Source organism: Mytilus californianus, unplaced genomic scaffold (assembly GCF_021869535.1).
Source record: "Mytilus californianus isolate M0D057914Y unplaced genomic scaffold, xbMytCali1.0.p SCAF_5, whole genome shotgun sequence".
Classification (NCBI taxonomy): domain Eukaryota; kingdom Metazoa; phylum Mollusca; class Bivalvia; order Mytilida; family Mytilidae; genus Mytilus; species Mytilus californianus.
Genome location: NW_026262701.1, coordinates 74,330,454 through 74,352,067, shown reverse-complemented (window position 1 = coordinate 74,352,067; position 21,614 = coordinate 74,330,454). Strand labels below are relative to the sequence as shown.

The following is a 21,614-nucleotide window of genomic DNA, read 5'->3' as shown; positions in this document are numbered from 1 at the left end:
TGATGTGTACATTGAGTAGACAATGCCTGTAGAAACTTTTGATGGTAATACATATCAATATTCATCAGAGTTGGGTAAATGCAGATTTAATAAGCCTGTACTAGAGGGACATTTGATGTGTATCTCAAGTAGACAAAGCCTTTCGAAAGTTTAAATCGTAACACACACATTAGTATTCATCAAGGTTTGGTTGTTCGAAGATACAATCGGTCTGTACTTGAGGTACAGTTGATGTGTACGTCGAGTAGACAAAGCCTGTCGAATGTTTTGATTGTTGTACACATTAATGTTCCTTAGGTTTTGGTTAATGTAAACGTAGTTGGTCTGTTCTTGAGATTCAGCTGACTTGTACGTCAAATAGTGAAAACCTGAAAAAATTGTTGTTGGTAATAGACATTCCTATTCATTAGTTTGTATGGTATGAAGATTTAATTGGTCTGTACTTGAGGTACAAATGATATGTACTTCGTGTAGACAAAACCTGTCCAAAGTTTTGATGGTAATATACATTAATAATTATTATATTTGGGTGTATGCAGATTCAATTGGTCTGTATTTGAGGGGCAGTTGATGTGTATCTCAAGTAGACAAAGCCTTTCGAAAGTTTTAATGGTAATACACATCAATATTCATCAGAGGTGGGTGTTTGTAGATTGAATTGGCCTTTACTTGAGGTACAGTTGATGTATACGTCGAATAGAGAAAGCCGGTCGAATACTTTGATTGTAATACACATTATTGTTCTTTTGATTTTGATTCATGTATCCGTAGTAGGTCTGTACTTAAGATTCAGTTGAGTTGACGTCAAGTAGAGAAACAAACTGTCAAAAGTGTTTTCGGTAATAGACATGCATGTTCATTAGGTTCGAGTGTATGAAAATTAAATTGGTCTGTACTTGAGGTACAAATGATGTGTACTTCACGTAGACAAAGCCTGTCCAAAGTTTTGATGGTAATATACATTAATATTCATTATATTTGGGTGTATGTAGATTGAATTGTTCTGTACTTGAGGTGCATTTGATGTGTACCTCAGGTAGACAAAGCCTGCCGACAGTTTTGATGATAATACACATCAATATTCATCAGAGGTGGTTGTATGTAGATTGAATTGGTCTGTACTTGAGGTACAGTTCAAGTGTACCTTAAGAAGACAAATCCTTTCGAGAATTGTAATGGTAACACACATTAGTATTCATTGTGTTGGTCTGTACTTGAGGTACAGTTGATGTGTACCTCAAGTAGATAAAGCCTGTCGAAAAAATTGATGCTAATACACATCAATATTCATAAGAGTTGAGTGTATGTAGAGTGAATTGGCCTGTACTTGAGGTACAGTTGATGTCTACGTCGAATAGAGAAAGCCGGTCGAATGTTTTGATTGTAATACACATTATTGTTTCTTGGATTTTGGTTCATGTAAAACATAGTAGGTCTGTACTTCAGATTCAGTTGATTTGACGTCAAGTAGAAAAAAAACTGTCAAAATTGTTATTGGTTATAGACATATCTGTTCATTAGGTTCGAGTGTATGAAAATTGAATTGGTCTGTACTTGAGGTACAAATGATGTTTACTTCATGTAGACAAAGCCTGTCCAAAGTTTTGATGGTAATATACATTAATATTCATTATATTTGGGTGTATGTAGAATGCATTGTTCTGTAGTTGAGGTGCAGTAGATGTGCACCTCAAGTAGACAAAACTTCTCGAAAGTTTTGACAATAAAACACATCAATATTCATCAGAAGTGGGTGTATGTAGATTGAATTGGTTTGTACTTGAGGTACAGTTGATGTGTACCTCAGGTAGACAAAGCCTATCGTAAGTTTTGATGGTAATACACATCAATATTCATCAGAGTTGAGTGTATGTAAGTTGCATTGGTCTGTACTTGAGGGGCAAATGATGTGTACTTCATGTAGACAATGCCTGTCCAAAGTTTTGATGATAATATTCATTAATATTCATTATATCTGGGTGTATGTAGATTGAATTTGTCTGCACTTGAAGTACTGTTGATGTGTACAACAAGTGGACAAATCCATTCGAAAGTTGCAATGGTAACACACATTAGTATGCATTTGGGTTGGTTGTATGTAGATTCAATCGGTCTGTACTTGAGGTATAGTTGATGTGTATCTCAAGTAGACAAAGCCTGTCGAAAGTTTTGGTGCTAATACACATCAATATTCATTGTTGGGTGTATGTAGATTGAATTGGTCTGTACTTGAGGTACAGTTGATGTGTACGTCGAAGCCGGTCGAATGTTTTGATTGTAATACACATTATTGTTCCTTGGATTTTGTTTCATGTAAATATAGTACGTCTGTACTTGCGATTCAGTTGATTTCACGTCAAGTAGATAAAACAGTCAAAATTGTTGTTAATAATAGACATGCTTGTTCATTAGGTTCGAGTGTAAGAAAATTGATTTGGTCCGTACTTGAGGTACAAATGATGTGTACTTCACGTAGACAAAGCCTGTCCAAATTTTTGATGTTAATATACATTAATATTCATTATATTTGGATGTATGTAGATTGAATTGTTCTGTACTTGAGGTGCAGTTGATGTGTACTTCATGTAGAAAAAGCATGTCCAAAGTTTTGATGGTAAAATACATTAATATTCATTATATTTAGGTGTATCTAGATTAAATTGTTCTGTACTAGAGGACAATATTTATCAGAGTTGGGTTTATTTAAGTTGCATTGGTCTGTACTAGAGGTACATTTGATGTGTACCTCAAGTAGCCAAAGCCTGTCGAAAGTTTTGATGGTAATAGACATCAATATTCATCAGCGTTGGCTGTATGTAAATTGATTTGGTCTGTACTAGAGGTACAGTTGATGTGTACCTCAAATAGACAAAGTCTGTCGAAAGTTTTGATGGTAATAGACATCAATATTCATCAGAGTTGGATGTATGTAAGTTGCATTAATCTGTACCTGAAGTGCAGTTGGTGTGAACCTGAAGTAGACAAAGTTTGTCGAAAGTTTTGATGGGAATACATATCAATATTCATCAGAGTTGGGTGTATGTAAGATGCATTTTTGTCTGTACTAGAGGTACATTTGATATGTACCTCAAGTAGACAAAGCCTGTCGAAAGTTTTGATGGTAATACATATCAATATTCATCAGAGTTTGGTGTAGGTAACTTGCATTGGTCTGTACGTGAGGTGCAATTGATGTGTACCTCAAGTAGACACATCAATATTCATCAGAGTTGGCTGTATGTAGATTGAAATGATCTGTACTACAGGTACACTTGATGTGTACTGCAAATAGACAAAGCCTGTCGAAAATTTAGATGGGAATACACATCAATATTCATCAGAGTTGGGTGTATGTAAGTTGCATTGATCCGTACCTGAGGTACAGTTGATGTGTACCTCAAGTAGACAAAGTTTGTCCAAAGGTTTGATGGGAATACATATCAATATTCATCAGCGTTGGGTGTATGTAAGTTGCATTGGTCTGTACGTGAGGTGCATTTGATGTGTACCTCAAGTAGACAAAGCCTGTCGAAAGTTTTGATGGTAATACATATCAATATTCATCAGAGTTTGGTGTAGGTAACTTGCATTGGTCTGTACGTGAGGTGCAATTGATGTGTACCTCAAGTAGACACATCAATATTCATCAGAGTTGGCTGTATGTAAATATTTGGTCTGTACTAGAGGTACAGTTGATGTGTACCTCAAGTAGACAAAGCCTATCGAAAGTCTTGATGGTATTACAGATCAATATTCATCGGAGTTGGGTGTATGTAGATTTAAATGGTCTGTACTATAGGTAAAGTTGATGTGTACCACAAATAGACAAAGCCTGTCTAAAATTTGGATGGGAATACATATCAATATTCATCAGCGTTGGGTGTATTTAAGTTGCATTGGTCTGTTCTAAAGGTACATTTGATGTGTACCTCAAGTAGACAAAGCCTGTCGAAAGTTTTGATGGTAATACATATCAATATTCATCACAGTTTGGTGTATGTAAGTTGCATTGGTCTGTACTTGAGGTGCAGTTGATGTGTACCTCAAGTAGACAAAGCCTGTCGAAAGTTTGGATGGGAATACACATCAATATTCATCAGAGTTGGGTGTATGTAAGTTGCATTGGTATGTACCTGAAGTAGACCAAGACTTAAGAAAGTTTAAATGGTAACGCACATTAGTAATCACCAGTGTTGGTTATATGTAGATTCAATCGGTCTGTACTTGAGTTAAAGTTGATGAGTACGTCGAGTAAACAAAGCCTGTCGAAATTTTTGATTGTAATACTAGTACACATTAATGTTTTTTATGTTTTTGTTTATGTAATCATTGTTGGTCTGTACCGGATGCTCAGTTGATTTGTTCGTCAAGTAGAAAAAGCATCTCCAAAGTTTTGATGTTAATATACATTAATATTCATTATATTTTGGTGTATGTAGATTGAATTGTTCTGTACTTGAGGTGCAGTAGATGTACTACTCAAGTAGACAAAGCCTGTCCAAAGTTTTGATGATAAAACACATCAATATTCATCGGAAGTGGGAGTATGTAGATTGGATTGGTCTGTACTGTTGGTACAGTTGATGTGTAACTCAAGTAGACAACTCCTTTCGAGAGTTGTAATGATAACACACATTAGTATTCATTAGGGTTGGTTGTAAGTAGATTAAATAGGTCTGTACTTGAGGTAAAGTTGATGTGTACCTCAAGTAGACAAAGCCTGTCGAAAATTTTCATGGTAATACACATCAATATTTATCAGAGTTGGGTGTTTGTAGATTGAATTGGTCTGTACTTGATGTGCAGTTGATGTGTACTTCATGTAGACAAAGCATGTCCAAAGTTTTGATGGTAAAATACATTAATATTCATTATATTTGGGTGTGTCTATATTGAATTGTTCTGTACTTGATGTCAATATTTATCAGACGACTTGGGTGTATGTAAGTTGCATTGGTCTGTACTAGAGGTACATTTGATGTGGACCTCAAGTAGACAAAGCCTGTCGAAAGTTTTGATGGTAATACACATCAATATTCATAAGAGTTGGGTGTATTTAATTGCATTGGTCTGTACATGAGGTGCAGTTGATGTGTACCTCAAGTAGACAAAGCTTGCCGGAAGTTTTGATGGTAATACAAATCAATATTTATCAGAGTTGGGTGTTTGTAAGTTGCATTGGTGTGTACATGACTCTTGAACTCATATAATATAAAAACCATTGTCTGAACCACATTTCCGTTAGACCATCGGACTTTAGTGTGATATCTGATCGCACTTAAACACAAACAACCATCGCACTTTAGCGTGACCATCGAACTTAAGCGTGACCATTGCACTTTAGAGTCCAACATACATATAAGCTATTGCTTATAGCATCTTAGAAATAGACTTAATGTAGTTCAGGGGTATAGAAAAATAAAATGCTCCGCAGGGCGCAGCTTGATACGACCGCAGAGGTCGAACCCAGAACAGTTGGGGCAAGTATGGACACAACATTCAAGCTTGATACAGCTCTGAATTTGGATTGTGATTAAATATTTGACACAGCATAGGTTTCTGACACAGAATGAATGTGGTCTAAGAACTTAAAAATTTTAAATTGGACATTCACCTATTATGGTCCAATATCCAAAATCTAAATACATGGTTAGATTCAGCATATCATAGAACCCCAAGAATTCAATTTTTGATGAAATCAAACAAAGTTTAATTTTGGACCCTTTTGACCTCAATGTGGACAAAGTTGATAACGGGGCCCAAAAATCTAAATACATGGTTAGATTCAGCATATCAAAGAACCCCATATATTCAATTTTTGTTGAAATCAAACAAAGTTTAATTTTGGACCCCGATTTGGACCAACTTGAAAACTGGGCCCATAATCAAAAATCTAAATACATGTTTAGATTCAGCATATCAAAGAACACTAAAAATTCAATTTTTGTTAAAATCAAACTAAGTTTAATTTTGGACCCTTTGGACCTTAATGTAGACCAATTTGAAAACGGAACCAAAAATTAAGAATCTAAATACACAGTTAGATTCGGCATATCAAAGAACCCCAATGATTCAATTTTTGATGAAATCAAACAAAGTTAAATTTTGGACCCTTTGGACCTCAATGTGGACCAATTTAAAAACGGGGCCCAAAATCCAAAAACTTAATACACGGTTATATTCAGCATATTAAAGAACCCCAAGAATTCAAGAATAAAACCCCATTGAAATTGATCAAGAAATAAGCAATTTATAAGAAGTATCTTCTTTTGTACAATACTGTGCAATTGAATATTTCTTGCTATTGCGCAATACTGTACAATTGACAATTTCTTGCTATTGCGCAATATTGTCCTATTGGATATTTCTTGCTATTGCGCAATACTGTGCAATTGAAGATTTCTTGCTATTGTGCAATACTGTGCAATTGAAAATTTCTTGCTATTGCACAATACTTATTATATAAAAATTTACACATCCTGTTTGGTGTGTATCTCCTACCATATCATTATTATTTGCTTTTAAATATAAATCAGAAATAACCAACTTAAAATGGAAAATTTAAAAAAAAAAAAAAAAAAGGAAAAAAAGAAAGAAAACCCCCCAACCCCCCCCAACCCCCCCCCCCCCCCCCCCCAACCCCCCAAATTTGTTTTAACCCCCTTATGATTCATCACCCCCAAACTCAATCCCAGCCTTCCCTTTGTGTAATGGTACCTTGCAGTACAATTTCAGAGAGATCCATACACTTGAACACAAGTTATTGTCTTGAAACTAGAAAAATGCTTATTTTTGGCCCCTTTTTGGCCCCCAATTCCTAAACGTTTCAGGCAATTACCCCCGAACTCAATTCCAGCTTTCCCTTTGTGATATGAAACCTTGTAGTACAATTTCAGAAATATCCAAACACTTACACACAAGTTATTGTCATGAAACTAGAAAAATGCTTGTTTTTTGCCCCTTTTTTGGCCCCTAATTCCTAAAATTTTGAGGCAATTACCCCCAAAATCAATTACAGCCTTCCCTTTGTGATATGGAACCTTGTGGTACAATGTCAGAGAGATCCATACACTTACACACAAGTTATTGTCTGAAAGTTACAAAAATGCTTATTTTTGGCCCCTTTTTGGCCCCTAATTCCTTAACTGTTGGTACCATTGGAGATCCATTCACTTAAACTAAAGTTAGAGTGCGAAAACCAATGTGTCTTCGGACGACGACGACGACGACGACGCCAACGTCATACCAATATACGACCAAAAAAATTTTAATTTTTGCGGTCGTATAAAAATGACAGAATTTTCTTATACTTTGTGAACTTAAATTTTGTAGCATGGTAATTGAAAAAATCCAAAAAAAAATTGGGGGTCACCAGCCATCTAAGAGATTTTTTGACCTCTGAAAATGAGTGCAAATAGGCTATATGGATATATAGGGAAAATGGACATAAAGCCTCTTTGATTGAATTTTCACAGCAAACAAAAAGACAGACGTTGCTCATTTTTTCATACTGAAAAGTTTGATGTCTCTATTTTATGAAATTGGAATAAAATTTGGGGGTCACCGGCCATCCAAGAGATTTTGTTACCTCTACAAATGAGTGCAAAAAAGGCTAAATATAGGAAAAATGGACATAAAACCTCTTTGATTGAATTTTCACAGCAAACAAAATGACAGAAGTTGCTCATTTTTTCATACGGAAAAGCTTGATGTCTCTATTTTATGAAATTGGAATAAAATTTGGGGGTCACCGGCCATCCAAGAGATATTTTGACCTGTGAAAATGAGTGCAAAAAGGCTAGATATATGGAAAATGGACATAAAACCTCTTTGATTGAATTTTCACAGCAAACAAAAATGACAGAAGTTGCTCATTTTTTCATACTATAAAGCGTGATGTCTCTATTTTACGAAATTGGAAAATATTTGGTGGTCACCGGCCATCCAAGAGATTTTTTGGCCTCGGTAAATGAGTGCAAAAAGGCTAAATATAGGGAAAATGGACATAAAACCTCTTTCATTAAATTTTCACAGCAAACAAAATGACATAAGTTGCTCATTTTTTCATACTGAAAAGCTTGAAGTCTCTTTTTTATAAAATTGGAATTAAATTTTGGGGTCACCGGCCATTCAAGAGATTTTTTGACCTCTGAAAATGGGTACAAATAGGCTAATTTCTGAATGGATATAGGGGAAATTGGAAAAAACCTCTCTTTTTGAATATTCACAGGAAAAAAATGACAGAAGTTGCTAATTTTTATGCCCCATCGTAGCTGAGGGGGCATTGAATTTTACCCTTGTCCGTATGTAAGTCTGTTCGTCCGTATGAACGTCCCAGATTTGATTTCCGTTCTCCAGCTTTTATTTGCCTCAACCAAATGTTATGAAACTTTATCAAAATGATTTTACCACACAACACACACCAAGTTTTAATTTTGTTGGTGTCACTTTAACCGTTCTAGAGTTATGCCCCTTTACAAATTGAAAAATTGCTGAATTTTTCCTTTCCTTTCTCTAACTTTAGTTTGCTTTTACCAAATGTTATGATTGATATCTTGCAGTTTCCTTCGCATTTTCTTATCAAACTTTGAAGTATTATTAAGTATCATGTGCAGATTAGATTTCGGTGTAAATAGGCTGTGTTTGCTTAATATATAAGACTCATTTCTAGAGGAGCACCAACATAAAATATTATGTAAAGGAAACATGGCATTTTCTGTTTATTTTCTTATTATGATATGAGTTCGAATGTCCCATTAGTATGGTTAATCTTTCTTTTATCACACATTAAAGATTCATATAAATGTGAGCTATTGTTCTTGTTTTCTTTTCATTTCTTTTTAATATTAAAAAAATACATTCCGAATAAATTTGACAAAAAATAGACTTACCATCACTACCACACATAATCAGCACAGTAAGTGCCCCCCTTTTTCCACTCCATTTGATTATCCAGTATTATGTGGTGATTATAATTATAATTGTTTTTCTTTTTGTGTGTTACCGAGTTGATTTAGGGAATTAACATGACTAAGCATATTTCTTGATAGAAGTGAAACAACAACATGTGATCTAATACATTTATTTTATTTTCAATGGATATCTGTTCTTACGTTTGTTTGTACATATATAATTAAATAAAGATGCCAAATAAATAACATGTTTTTCTCAGTTAGAAATACTGTTTGTAGTAGCTAGGTTAAATAATTTCACTGAATAAAATTTGCAAAAGCCTTGCTAATAATATAAATTTTTAAAAACATTAAGACATTTTGCTTTGGACTTCAACATGACAAATTCTAGATTTAACCCTAATTTGGTTTATTATACAATTATTTGCAAAATGTAGATCATAATGAATATGTGTAAAATTTCATTAACTATGTTCAGCACAAACATTGACCTAACCAATAAGTGAATACATGTATCATCATGTAAACATCAAATAGTCATGATTGAAGTCATCAAAATAGTGTTTGTTTGAATATATTTGCCGTAACTTGTATAAGTCTTTCTGATATCATTTTATCCCATATTCAATCTTTTAAAGATGGAGATCTCCTTCTTTCCCATCCACAGAGGTAGGAGTATAATTATGCCAGACATCTCATTCAAAATTTTACTTTTTGAATATACAGTATTTTGATACTTCTGTACAAACAGATGAAAGTATGTTATCTATAAATAGATTTTTTAAAGTTCCAACAGCAATAACATTTCTAAATAACATTGGATGTCTTTTTACTAATATAAACACCTGAGAGACTACAATTGTTCCTACTGCTTTTTTATAATTGTTAAGCTATTTTCCAAAAATTTCTATATACTTGTTCTAATTGCCTGTACAAGCAATAAAAAAAATCCACCAAAATATATATAAAAAAACACAGAAAAGACTAAGATTTATAGAACTGTTAACTCAACATATTTTGAAACTCTTATCTCAAGTTGAACTTTTTTTCAAGAAACTGTACAGTCAAAATTTATCATACTATGTTCATACAGTCTATCTTTATGATCAAAATTTGGGTTATAGCTGGATAGATTACTTCACTGGATTATGTATGCATTAAAAACTCAAATGCATCTCCTCCAGTAAGAAATGGTTTTCCAATCAACAATAAATTATTACACAAACTTAAAAAAATTGATATCTAAAAAAATTCAAGGTTCATATAAAGTTGTATAACTATCAAAACTATTTGGTTTATATCATGAAGATATGTCTACAATACATTTACAAATATTACAGCAGGGCTCACACTACCATTTACACTAATTTACAGTACACATTAATGTTTATCTCTGATCATGAATTTCAACAAAAGGTTAGTTAAGGTAAAGTTCTGCATAACAACGATCAATTTTCTAATTCTTATCATACAGGAGGAATAATATTTTACGTTAAAACTTCATGACCTCCCATGTAACTGTATCATATGCTCTTAAAGTATTACCACTGACTGACTACCTTAACAAACATATTTTTCCTTTACTTGTGACTAATTAGATACTCATATACTCTTTGTATAATTATTTTGTTTGATGTCACTCTAACTACCCCAGTTGAAGACTTTTCTGTCATTAAGGCTTTGAGTCCTGCCATGTCATTTCGTTGTACTGCTAATTGGAAATGTTGAAACCTTAGGTTATACCTTTTGGTCTTTAGTGCCATAGCTTTTGACAGACATTTTGATTGAACTAGCTCTTCAAAAGTTTTCAAGTTGGCCAATTGCATCTGGTATAACTGAGGGTAGCTAGGTGAAAAAGCAAGTTCACTAATAAATTGAGAAACATTACCTTTCTCAGTGACTAAATTAAAAAGTAATTTTGTGTCATACACAGCATTATGAGATTCATACTGTTGACTAATAGTTTATCAACGAGAAAAGACTGGCTATAAGATGACAAGCCAGGTGAAACGAGTTTAAACAAATTCAAAGAGTCTAAAAATGCAACAGTTCTTGCACATAGTTCACTGTACATATTCATAGATTTTAAGGTATGAAATAAAACATGGCAGTCAAATCGTTTTATATTATGTCCTATCAATACAGGTTTATCTGTGAAACTTGACAAATACAAATAAGTTAAAAATCAGTCATTCTTTCATGTTTATGCTTATAAACAACAGCATTACCATTGTAATACATTTTTTGTCCTACAATAGTGATTTTTGTTATTTCTGATGCTTCTCTTGAAATTTGTTGGTCTGGAAATATATATCGACTGAAGGAACTGTCTTTGGTGCATGCAGCTATCTGGGTTATATCAGAATATATACCTGAAGTTAAACATTTTGTTTATTATTGTGCATCTAAACTGTAAAAGGTATTTCGAAAAAGCAATTAATTGTCAAAAAATTATAAACAGGACTAAGTCTTCTATCCCCCTCATTTGAACTTTCGTTGATGGTCTTATTGGCAATTATACCACATCTCCTTATTTCATATCTCTCTTCATTGAAATAACTAAAAAAAAAAAGATTAGCTCCACTGGTCTGTAAATATTTTTCTAAAATTATCATCTTTGTATTTTATCTCACTTCCAAAATAAGGTAGATGCAAAGTGTAAATTGCTAAAAAAAATGAAAGAGTTATTGCCCCTTAAATGTATTGTTTCAGCAATTTTCAGTTTTTGGTTTTATTTCAACTAAAAGAAAAAAAGAACATTAGAATAATCATCAAAAGCATTCATGATCCTCTTAATATACTTTATTCATAAGGCAGCCAAAATGCATTGACTTTAAAATTTGGCTTTACACAGTATATACAGACATTGATAATGTGTTTCTGTAGATATTGTTATATCTTTGATGTCATGAAAAAATCCAGTTCTTTCAATTTTAACATTATCCACTGAAATATTTTTTTATAATTGAGGTAACTCATTTCTGAAGTATAATTATGTATAACTTACTTAAACCATTTGTCTTTAAATCAAAACAAACTATTGGTGCATCATCTATGTTGTAAAGGTTTCAGCTTCAGGAACTGCAGGTATTTCTTCTATGTCTATTGTTGCAAAATCTTCTAACCCTAATTAAAATAATATATACCAAGTCTTTGAAAGAAAATAATTTCAACTTTATAAAATATCAAAATCTACTAAAATTCATTAATATTTTGTGACTAAATTGTCCCAAAAATTGCAATACTTCAGAAGTCTGGTAAATTTCATGATTACATCTTCATGTTAATTATATAACTTTAATGTCTGGCTGAAATCTCACGCATTTTCACAGTTGGTGATTAATTGCACAGTCACTTTATAATTTGAAAACTTTTTTGACCTGGGGACATAAAAATATATACATGAATATTACATATGCATGGACCTGATGGTGTTGCATTCTTCTATTTGGATATAATGATCAAATGTATCAAAGGTTATTTTATATATCCTAAGCCTTGTTTCTATTTTAAAGTATATATTGATGCTATGTTTCTATTATAATAATAATTATGTATATTGACCTCTTCAAAAGTAAAAAGCACATCATACTTTCTGTCAATATAAGAATTATTACTGATTGAACTGTGGTATGTTCTCCCTTCTTTGACTTCAGCCACTGTTGTTTTTTGTAGGCGTTTCTTTTTGAGAACTTTATGTTGTTTTTTTCCCTGTTTGCTTTTTAATCTGTTTTTGTTGCCCTCTCTCTTCTTGTTTAATTTATTACCCCTGCTTAGGGTCTCATTTCCAGGTGACAGGCCTATAGATGTGTTTAACTGAAAAATCAATTCATTTAAAATCATGCAAGTCTTTATCATCTTTATAATAATTCCTTAAAAAAATCATATTTTGTATGCTTTTGTAATGAAAGTTGAAGGCATTTTGTAGTATGAATATTACATTTTGAGCAGCAATAATCAATCATTGAATAGAATTTGGCAAAATTGAGATTAATCTTGACCTGATGTAGAATAATCAGAATATTTACCCAGGAATCTTTAACAGTTGATATCATAATGTATTGGTTTTTTTGCTCATTTTTAAAGGCTGTAAAAGTAAGGGCTTTTCCAGAATTAATTTATGGGAAGGAGGACAGCACTTTTATTAAAATTTGATGGGTGGTGGTTATCTAAGAAAGATTGCCTGAACATTTATATGAAATATCCAATTTAAAATGTATGCATGGTTGGGTCAAATAAAAAGTGCCTTCCTACCCCCCCTCATTTGCAATCATACCGTATTTTCTTATTTTTATATTTTTTTAGTTTATTTTTTTTAATAGAGAAGTATATATATATATATATATATATGAAGTGAGATTGCATTTATTACATGTTCATTGTGATTATTAAAGCCTTAATGTAAGTTGCTAATTTCTGTTCATTTGTCTTAATTGCAATTAAGTATAGGATGTTTATCAAATAATACCTCAGCAACATAATTATAACCCTCATTTTTTTGGAGTACGGCTGAGCTGACTCTGTAATTTAAAGATGCTGATGTGGAGAAATGTTTGGTTTTTAGAGCTTTGAGAGCAATTAAGTTATTAAAGCTTTCATTTGCCTGTGATGAGCCCAAGTTAGATAGCTTTTTTGAATAAACAGTTTCTCAAGATCTGATCTGTGTTCAGACGAACATAGGTCTTTTCCACGAGGAAGATTTGAATGGATATAGGAATCCTTGTCTTTAAGGTATCCACACCAAGTTTCATTGCAGTTATCATGTTCGCCAAATATGTGTTTTATTGATGCATGTAGGCCGTCCTCAATACCACTTGGATTACCTACATTCTGGTTGACAACGTATGTAAAGTTTTTAACAATTGCGTCACAAACCATTCCAGTTAACTCTTTGTGTTTTGGCTTTAGTTCATTTATCTTTGAAATAATGTTATGTTTGATATGATTTCTATCACTTATTTTTTCCATTTTTGAATTGGGCATTATTAATCGCTTGGCTCAGTCAAAACCTGTGGAATCATCATCTCCTACTACTTCTAATATATCCACTCCTTTTTCATCTAATTCCTTTAACATTTCGACTTCCATATCTGGTTCCATACCCTGAATCAGTTTTTAAAATAATGTGTATTCAGTAAACATTTAGATGATACCACAACCCCATATTTGATTATCAAAAGCCTTAAACTTTGCATTGACAAAATTTTTTGTAAAAATTCCTCAAAAATGAAAGCGTACAAGGTTTGATTAATTCAACAGTTGTATCTAACAATTCTAATAATCTGTCAATTATTTGAAATTGAAATGTTTTGCAAACACTAAAGAATGAATGGTCCTCACATTCACTTTCATCAACTAAACATTGAATATGCCAATTCAAAATTACAACTTATTTTCAAAGTAAATATTGAGGTGTTGTTTGTTTTCACAATGCAATGATGACGGGACGTATCATGAGATATCGTTGTCTGTCTGTTCTTCTGTTGTCAACATGTAGGACATTAACTCAAAAACGCTTTAACTAATTTGCATAAAACTTTGATGAATTGTTATATATATTGATGTGAGATCCCTTTGGTTTTTTATAAATTTTAGATTTTACATTTCCGAGTTATGGGGTTTTATTCATTAAAAAAGGGGTGATTTTCCAGTTTTGGACAATGACTCAAAAATGCTTTCAGCAATTCTCATGAAACTTTAGTGAATTGTTTATATCTATTGATGTAAGCTCCCTTTTGATTTTTATACATTAGAAATATGACATTGAGAAGTAATTGAACTTTTTCTTTGAAAAAGTGATGGGCGTATCATGTGCTCATGGCGCAGCTGTTTATTACCATTGTTATTGCTTTCATATGGTAAATACCTTTGCCGAACCACTCCAATTCTTTCTACACTTATGTTGTCGTGGTAAGACACCTCTGCCCTTTGCCCTTTCACAAATTCTACAGCTTGATATGCAAACCTTATGGTTTACAACTTTGCCTGTGGTTTTTCCAATCAGTGTTGAAACTTCTTCAAAATGCAACATATTGAAGTTTTATATCTAAATCACAATGTTCAAGCCAAGATTTGAAAAGAACAGGTTTATATTGAGCATATCAAAGAACCCCATATACTAAAATGTTGTTGCTCATGAAATGTACAAAACCGAAGAGTTATTGGTATTTTTTTGTTTTTTTCATTTAACAAATTGCAAATTTGTGGCTTTGTGACCATTTTGAAAAAATAATGTGAAAGTTTGGTTTAGTTTATATCTGTATATTATATTTGTTCAGCATCTACCAGTACCTTGTTTAAAGAAACTTTAAACCACAAAAAGAAGAATATCTGCTGTATTATTTTTATTAGATTTGAGATTTTTTACCTTGACTTGTTGAAAAATTTAATAAATGGTCAACTAATGAATGACGAAATCTAGAATGTAGCTTGATAAAAGATAGGAAAACACCTTAAGAGTTATTTGTTATACTCTAAAGAAGGCTTAAATATCAACAATCAATACATTCTATAGAATAGAAGCAGTAAAGTTATAATTTTTGTATCAATTTTAATTGATATTTCTGCCTTTTTTTGCAGAGTTATCTCCCGTTTTCAATGCAAATCTCCATAGGAATTTTAAATCATGATTTTTTAGTCTTCCTCAAGTAAGAATATATAAAACTTTTTGCTGTGTATATTTGGGGTATAATGCCTGGACTAATGGGTATGACTATGCGGTATGGGCTTTGCTCATTGTTGAAGGCCTTACGGTGACCTATAGTTGTTAATTTCTGTGTCATTTTGGTCTCTTGTGGAGAGTTGTCTCATTGGCAATCATACCACATCTTTTTTTTTATAATGGGGTATATTCCAAAAAGAAAGTAACTAATATTTAACAAGCAAAATGCATTTCTATAGATCCACCCCACCAGGTGATCACACTGAATGGACATGAAATAAGCACTGTCATTTTTACCTGATAAGCTGTAGTACGATCGGCCAGATCCTTTTGTCTGCCAGCATGTATCAGTACTTATGCATATTCCACTTCTACTGTCTGTTTGATCTTCTAATTTAATAGGAAAAAAATGCACATATAATATATATATATATATAGAAATAAGCAGTAATTATAGACCACTTCTGTAATCCACTTTGGTCTTGACTGTCCTTAACTAGTGTGATTAATTAATATCAATCTTGGTATAGTCTGTATAATTGATTCGAAAAATGCTCGTCCAGTCTTGACTCTGTCTCAACCTGTGTCTACAATCTTGATCTTCAAATTTAGTCTAGACTGGTCTGAATGAGCCTATCTAACTATATAATGAATTTTATATTAATTTTACAAAATTTCAGGTTATTTGGTAGTTTGTTCATTGCTGTCAAATTAAAGGCTTTGATTACAGCAGATTCCATTGAGTGTGTAGCCAAAGGTAATATCTTTGGTTAGCTTGCTTGTTAGCTGAACCGTGAAGTCATTATTAGGTCAGGTATACTACCCTCCTTTCGAAGTAGCATAGTCAAACAGACAGATCGATTGGTTTTCTGTCGGACAAGTCTATTCTTAAAGTAGGGTAGTTTACCTAACCTAACAATGACTTCACGGTTCAGCTAACAAGCAAGCTAACCAAAGATATTACCTTTGGCTACACACTCAATGGAATCTGCTGTAATAGGTAGAAAAAAATAGAATTTTCAGTTCTGAATAAATTAATATAGTGACCTTTAATTATAACTTTAAATTTTTCCAATTAACTTAGATTTTCATAAAACTTTGCAGCTATCTCAATTATATATTGATCTTACAGAATGCCATATTGTTTGGTAGCTTGGTGTATTGCTGTCAAATTAAAGGATTTCATTAATAGGTAAAAACAGCAAGAATTTTCAGTTTGGACTAAATTCTGATAGTCACATTTAAATTTTTATAAAACTTTTCTAAATCAACTTGGATTTTCATTAAACTATATAGCTATCTGAATTATATGATGATGTTATAGAATGCAAGGTTGTTTGGTAGTTTAGAGTGTAGCTATCAAATTTAAGGACTTAATTAATTGGTTAAAAAAAGCTAGAATTTTCAGTTTGGACTAAATTCTGATAGTCACCTTTAAATATTTTCATAACTTTTTCAAGTTATAATTCTGATTTTTCATCAACATCTTTAGCTATCTCAATTAAATATTGATCTTGCAAAATACCAGGTTATTTGGTAGTTTTCGCAACTTTTGTTTATTGCTGTCAAATTTTAAAATTTAATTTATAGGTATCTTTATGCATTTAGACCAAACTGAAAATTGTGACTTTTTTTTACCTATTAATTAAATCCTTAAATTTTATGGCAATCAACAAAATAGCCACATTACCTGCATTTTGTAAGATCAATATATAATTAAGATAGCTGTATAGTTTTATGAAAATCCAAGTTGATTTAGAAAAGTTAGAAAGAAAATTAAAGGTGACTATCTGATTTAAGTACAAACTGAAAATTCTTGCTTTTTTTTTTTGGTTGAGATTGTAGAGACTGAGTCCAGACTGGTTGAGCATTTGTCGAGACCATATTCAGACTATACCAATATTATCAAGTACTCATCAGGCTTATAAAGTAAAGTATAAGTAAATGTATATAAATACAAAATAGCCATAATTGTTATCAAACCTGTTGTGGAATTCAATATTTCCCTTTGCAAGTGTCTTTGTTGTGACATGATGGCCTGATTATCAAGAACACTGCCGGCTTCATTTTCTCTAATTTTCAAGGTCTTTGCATCTATGCAATGGACATTAAGTGATGACAAAAAGTTTTTGAGCTGAGTCTCGCCAATACCAGTATGTATCATTTCTGTATTGTTTATTAAAAGATGTTTAATAAAAATGAATTGTGAATACATCAAAAAAATTGGTTCAATGTGTATTTTTTAACATGTTTAATGAATGAAGTGTTTTTCACAAGGCCTTTCATCATCACTACAAATTCTGTAATTGAGGCTATCAGAATTGTTTTTTAATGTAATATGTATATGTGAAGCCTAGGTGGTCGAGTGGTCTAACGTGTTGGATATAGTGCAATACGATTTTGTGCCACAATATCTCAGTAGTATGAGTTTGAATCCCGGCGAGGGAAGAACAAAATAAATTTGCGAAAGCAAATTTACAGATCTAACATTGTTCGGCTGATGTTTAGATGAATTATATATTTATATACCAGTAGACAGATGGTGTTATAAATGTGTTTGATGCTATAATTTATATATTAAATCCAAGATATAATTAATGATTTTGTACATGATGTGCTTTTTTTTTTCATTTTTCTCAATCAAGTAATTCTTTCTGTCAGTATTGTTCTTTTGTATTGCTTTAATTGTTATTTTCTTATTATGTTGCCCCTTCAAAAGTGCCTTGTTTCTTCAATTTGAAATAAAGTATAATTTATATGTTATTCTTCTATACATGTACAGATGTACAGGGTTATGTTTTTCTTATATATTTTATGATAGATATAGGAAGATGTGGTATGAGTGCCAATGAGACAACTCTCCATCCAAGTAACAATTTAAATAAACTGCTTCGCTGAGCGCAGCTGGATACGCTCGCAGAGGTCCAACCCTGAACAGTTGGGGCAAAAATGGACACAATATTCAAGCTTGATACAGGTCTGAATTTGGATTGTAATTAAATATTTGATATATTATAGGTTTCTGAATAAATGTAGTCAGAGAACTTGAAATTGGTTATATGAAAGATTTCTTGCTGTTGTGCAATACACTGTGCTGTTGCGCATTACTTAGTAAATCTGTAGTCAGACTATAAACAAATAAAATCTAATAACTCGGAAATGTAAAATCGAAAATTTATAAAAATCAAAAGGGAGCTTACAATATAGATATAAACAATTTACCAAAGTGTCATAAAAAATGCTGAAAGCATTTTTGAATTATTTTCTGAAAACTGAAAAATCCCCCTTTTCGTAATGAATAAAACCCCATAAATCAGAAACGTATGGTCTGAAATTTATAAAAAGCAAAAGGGAGCTCATGTCGATAGAAATAAACAATTCACCAAAGTTTCTTGCAAATTGGTAAAATTGTTTTTGAGTAATTGTCTGAAAACTGGAAAATCCCCCCTTTTTTAATGAATAAAACCCCAAAACTCGGAAACGGTAAATCAAAAATTTATAAAAAACTAAAGGGAGCTCACGTCAATAGATATGAACAATTCACAAAAAGTTTCATGCAAATTGGTGAAATATTTTTTGAGTTATTGTCCGAAAACTGGAAAATCCCCCCTTTTGTAATGAATAAAACCCCAAAACTCGGAAATAGTAAATCTGAAATTTATAAAAAACGAAAGGGAGCTCACGTCAATAGATATAAACAATTCACCAAAGTTTCATGCAAATTGGTAAAAGCGTTTTTGAATAAATGTCCGACATGTTGACGACGGACGAACGGACAGATGGACTGACAGACTGTCAACTGTATACCATAATACGTACCGTAAACGGGCGTATAAAAAGTAAACCATTATAGGTCAAGGTACGGCCTTCAACACGGAGCCTTGGCTCACACAGAACAGCAAGCTATAAAGGACCCCAAAAATACTAGTGTTAAACCATTCAAACGGGAAAATCAAAGGTCTAATCTATATAAAAACGAGAAACGAGAAACACGTATGAACTACATAAACAGACGACAAATAGTATGATACTTAACCCCTAACGGGAGGGATAGTGTTGATATTCATATGATGAAACATAATCTTTCAATCAGTTAAATTGAGGTCTTGGGCTGGCATGTCAGTAACAGCTGGTAGTCATTTGTTAATTTATGTATAATTGTCATTTTGTTTAGTTTCTTTTGTTACCTATTTTGACATCGGACTCAGACTTCATTTAAACTGAGTTTTAATGTGCATATAGCCATGCTGTGTGTTTGTTTTTTCTACATTGGCTTGAGATCTCACAAAACATGTTTAACCCTGCCGCATTTTTGTGCCTGTCCCAAATCAGGAGCCTTTAGCCTTTGTTAGTCTTTTATGATTTTTAATTATAGTTCATATTTATATATTTCGGTCTTTCAGAGTTTACATGTACATGATGTAGCTATATTTATATAGTATGACGTCCTCATACAATGAACTAGTACACATTTTTGTTACGAGACTAGCTGAAGCATGCCTCAGGGTGCAGGATTTTCTCATTGTTGAAGACCCATCGGTGGCTGTTTTCTGCTCTTTGGTCAGGTTGTTGTCTCCTTGACACATTCCCCATTTCCAGTCTCAATTTTACAACAAAGAAAATGTTATGCTATTTTATAAATAACAGATTTATGATGAGATGAACATAAAAGAAAGTCAACAGACACTACTATTTTTCCAGAGGACTAATAAAAATGTCAGGTGACATATGTGCGGTTGGGAAGGTTAGAAACTCTACATGAAAGAAACCTGTTGCAGCTTTCGTATTGACATCAAAAATTCCAACACCATTCATTTCTCTCCCAAAGTGGACCTTGCCTAGTTTAATTCTGTTTAAGGTTTGACATGACCAGTGTTTACAAATAATGTACACTATGCCGGTCAGACCATAGCACCGGACTCCCTTTGCATCATGCAAATGTAAACGTAAACTACATTCTCTGCAACCTTTTAGCTGGTTAGCCAATGTGTCCAGTTCGGTCACTAGTCTACAGTGACTTAACGGTACAAGATCAGGTGGTATATATGTTAAGTCATCATCCGTTAATGTGCTTGCTGTAATGTTCTCTGTTGGTGCTATGGGCTTACAAAATGTAGCATAGGAATGATCTGATACTCGGTTGTTGTTTTTATGTTTTTGCAGAACTCTATCTAGAATTAATTTTGTTATTTTTTTGACAGATTTTGTTTGTGAGAATTGCCCCTTGTGGTTTCTGATCGACGGCATAATTTCTTTAGAGCAGACTATTATTTATTGCGATTGTCGCATTGCGAAATTAACATCTTACCTCCATGGCCATTTTTTTCAAAGGGTGCTCCGTCACTTTCAAGTCCAGTTTCAGTGATGTTAATTTGTGAGCCGCTTAATAATACACCAAAATGATTCTCAATATGTATTATTCCTGAGAATCAAGTCAGTCATCTTAATAAGCGGTTCACTTGTTTCATATCTTCTCTTTTTTCTTGAGATTTTTTTCGACTACTCACCATTCACTTTTACCGGAAGTAAACATGCTACATTTCGTCATATAATAAGATAAATTAAACATATTCGTTTCATTGAATGATTGCAAAAAATATTATTCAAAGTAAGTTATCCGCTGAAAAAAAATTGTTTACGAATGTTTTTTGTATTTATCAGGTTATCGTAAAAATATTTGTTTACGACAAGAGAATGCGTAACTTTCTGCGCAGAAGGCGCGAAAATTTAAACCCCCGAACTACCTTAACCAGGAAAACATAGCGAGGATAGGTTCAAATGAAACATTCCAGACAATGTACACCTGATAATAATTCAATGCACCAAAAATAGTGCCTTGTTGCTTTTAATATCCAAGAGAGACACTTACCCAAGAAAACTAAGTATTGACCAATGCACAATGAAAATGAGGTCAAGGTCAAATGAAACCTGCCAGACAGACATGTTAATCTTACAATTATTCCATACAACTAATAGAGTTGACCTAGTGTGTACAGCATTTGAAAAACAGACCAAAACAAAAACAATTAACATTGACTACT

General features: G+C 32.6%; 2 long non-coding RNA genes across 2 annotated transcripts in view; both read right to left on the bottom strand.

Moving 5' to 3' along the window:
• Positions 1 to 6,771: 6,771 nt before the first annotated feature.
• LOC127701443 (uncharacterized) overlaps positions 6,772 to 21,614 on the bottom strand; it is a 117,518-nt gene continuing 102,675 nt past the window's right edge. Inside the window, exon 2 of the long non-coding RNA XR_007982038.1 lies at positions 6,772 to 6,878. This is a non-coding gene — a long non-coding RNA (uncharacterized LOC127701443). The remainder of the gene's footprint in view (positions 6,879 to 21,614) is intronic.
• On the bottom strand, positions 12,537 to 15,899 carry LOC127701442 (uncharacterized). Its single transcript, XR_007982037.1, has 4 exons — positions 15,871 to 15,899; positions 14,779 to 14,927; positions 13,381 to 14,015; positions 12,537 to 12,728 (listed from the first exon to the last, which is right to left on the bottom strand). It is a non-coding gene; the product is annotated as an uncharacterized LOC127701442 (long non-coding RNA).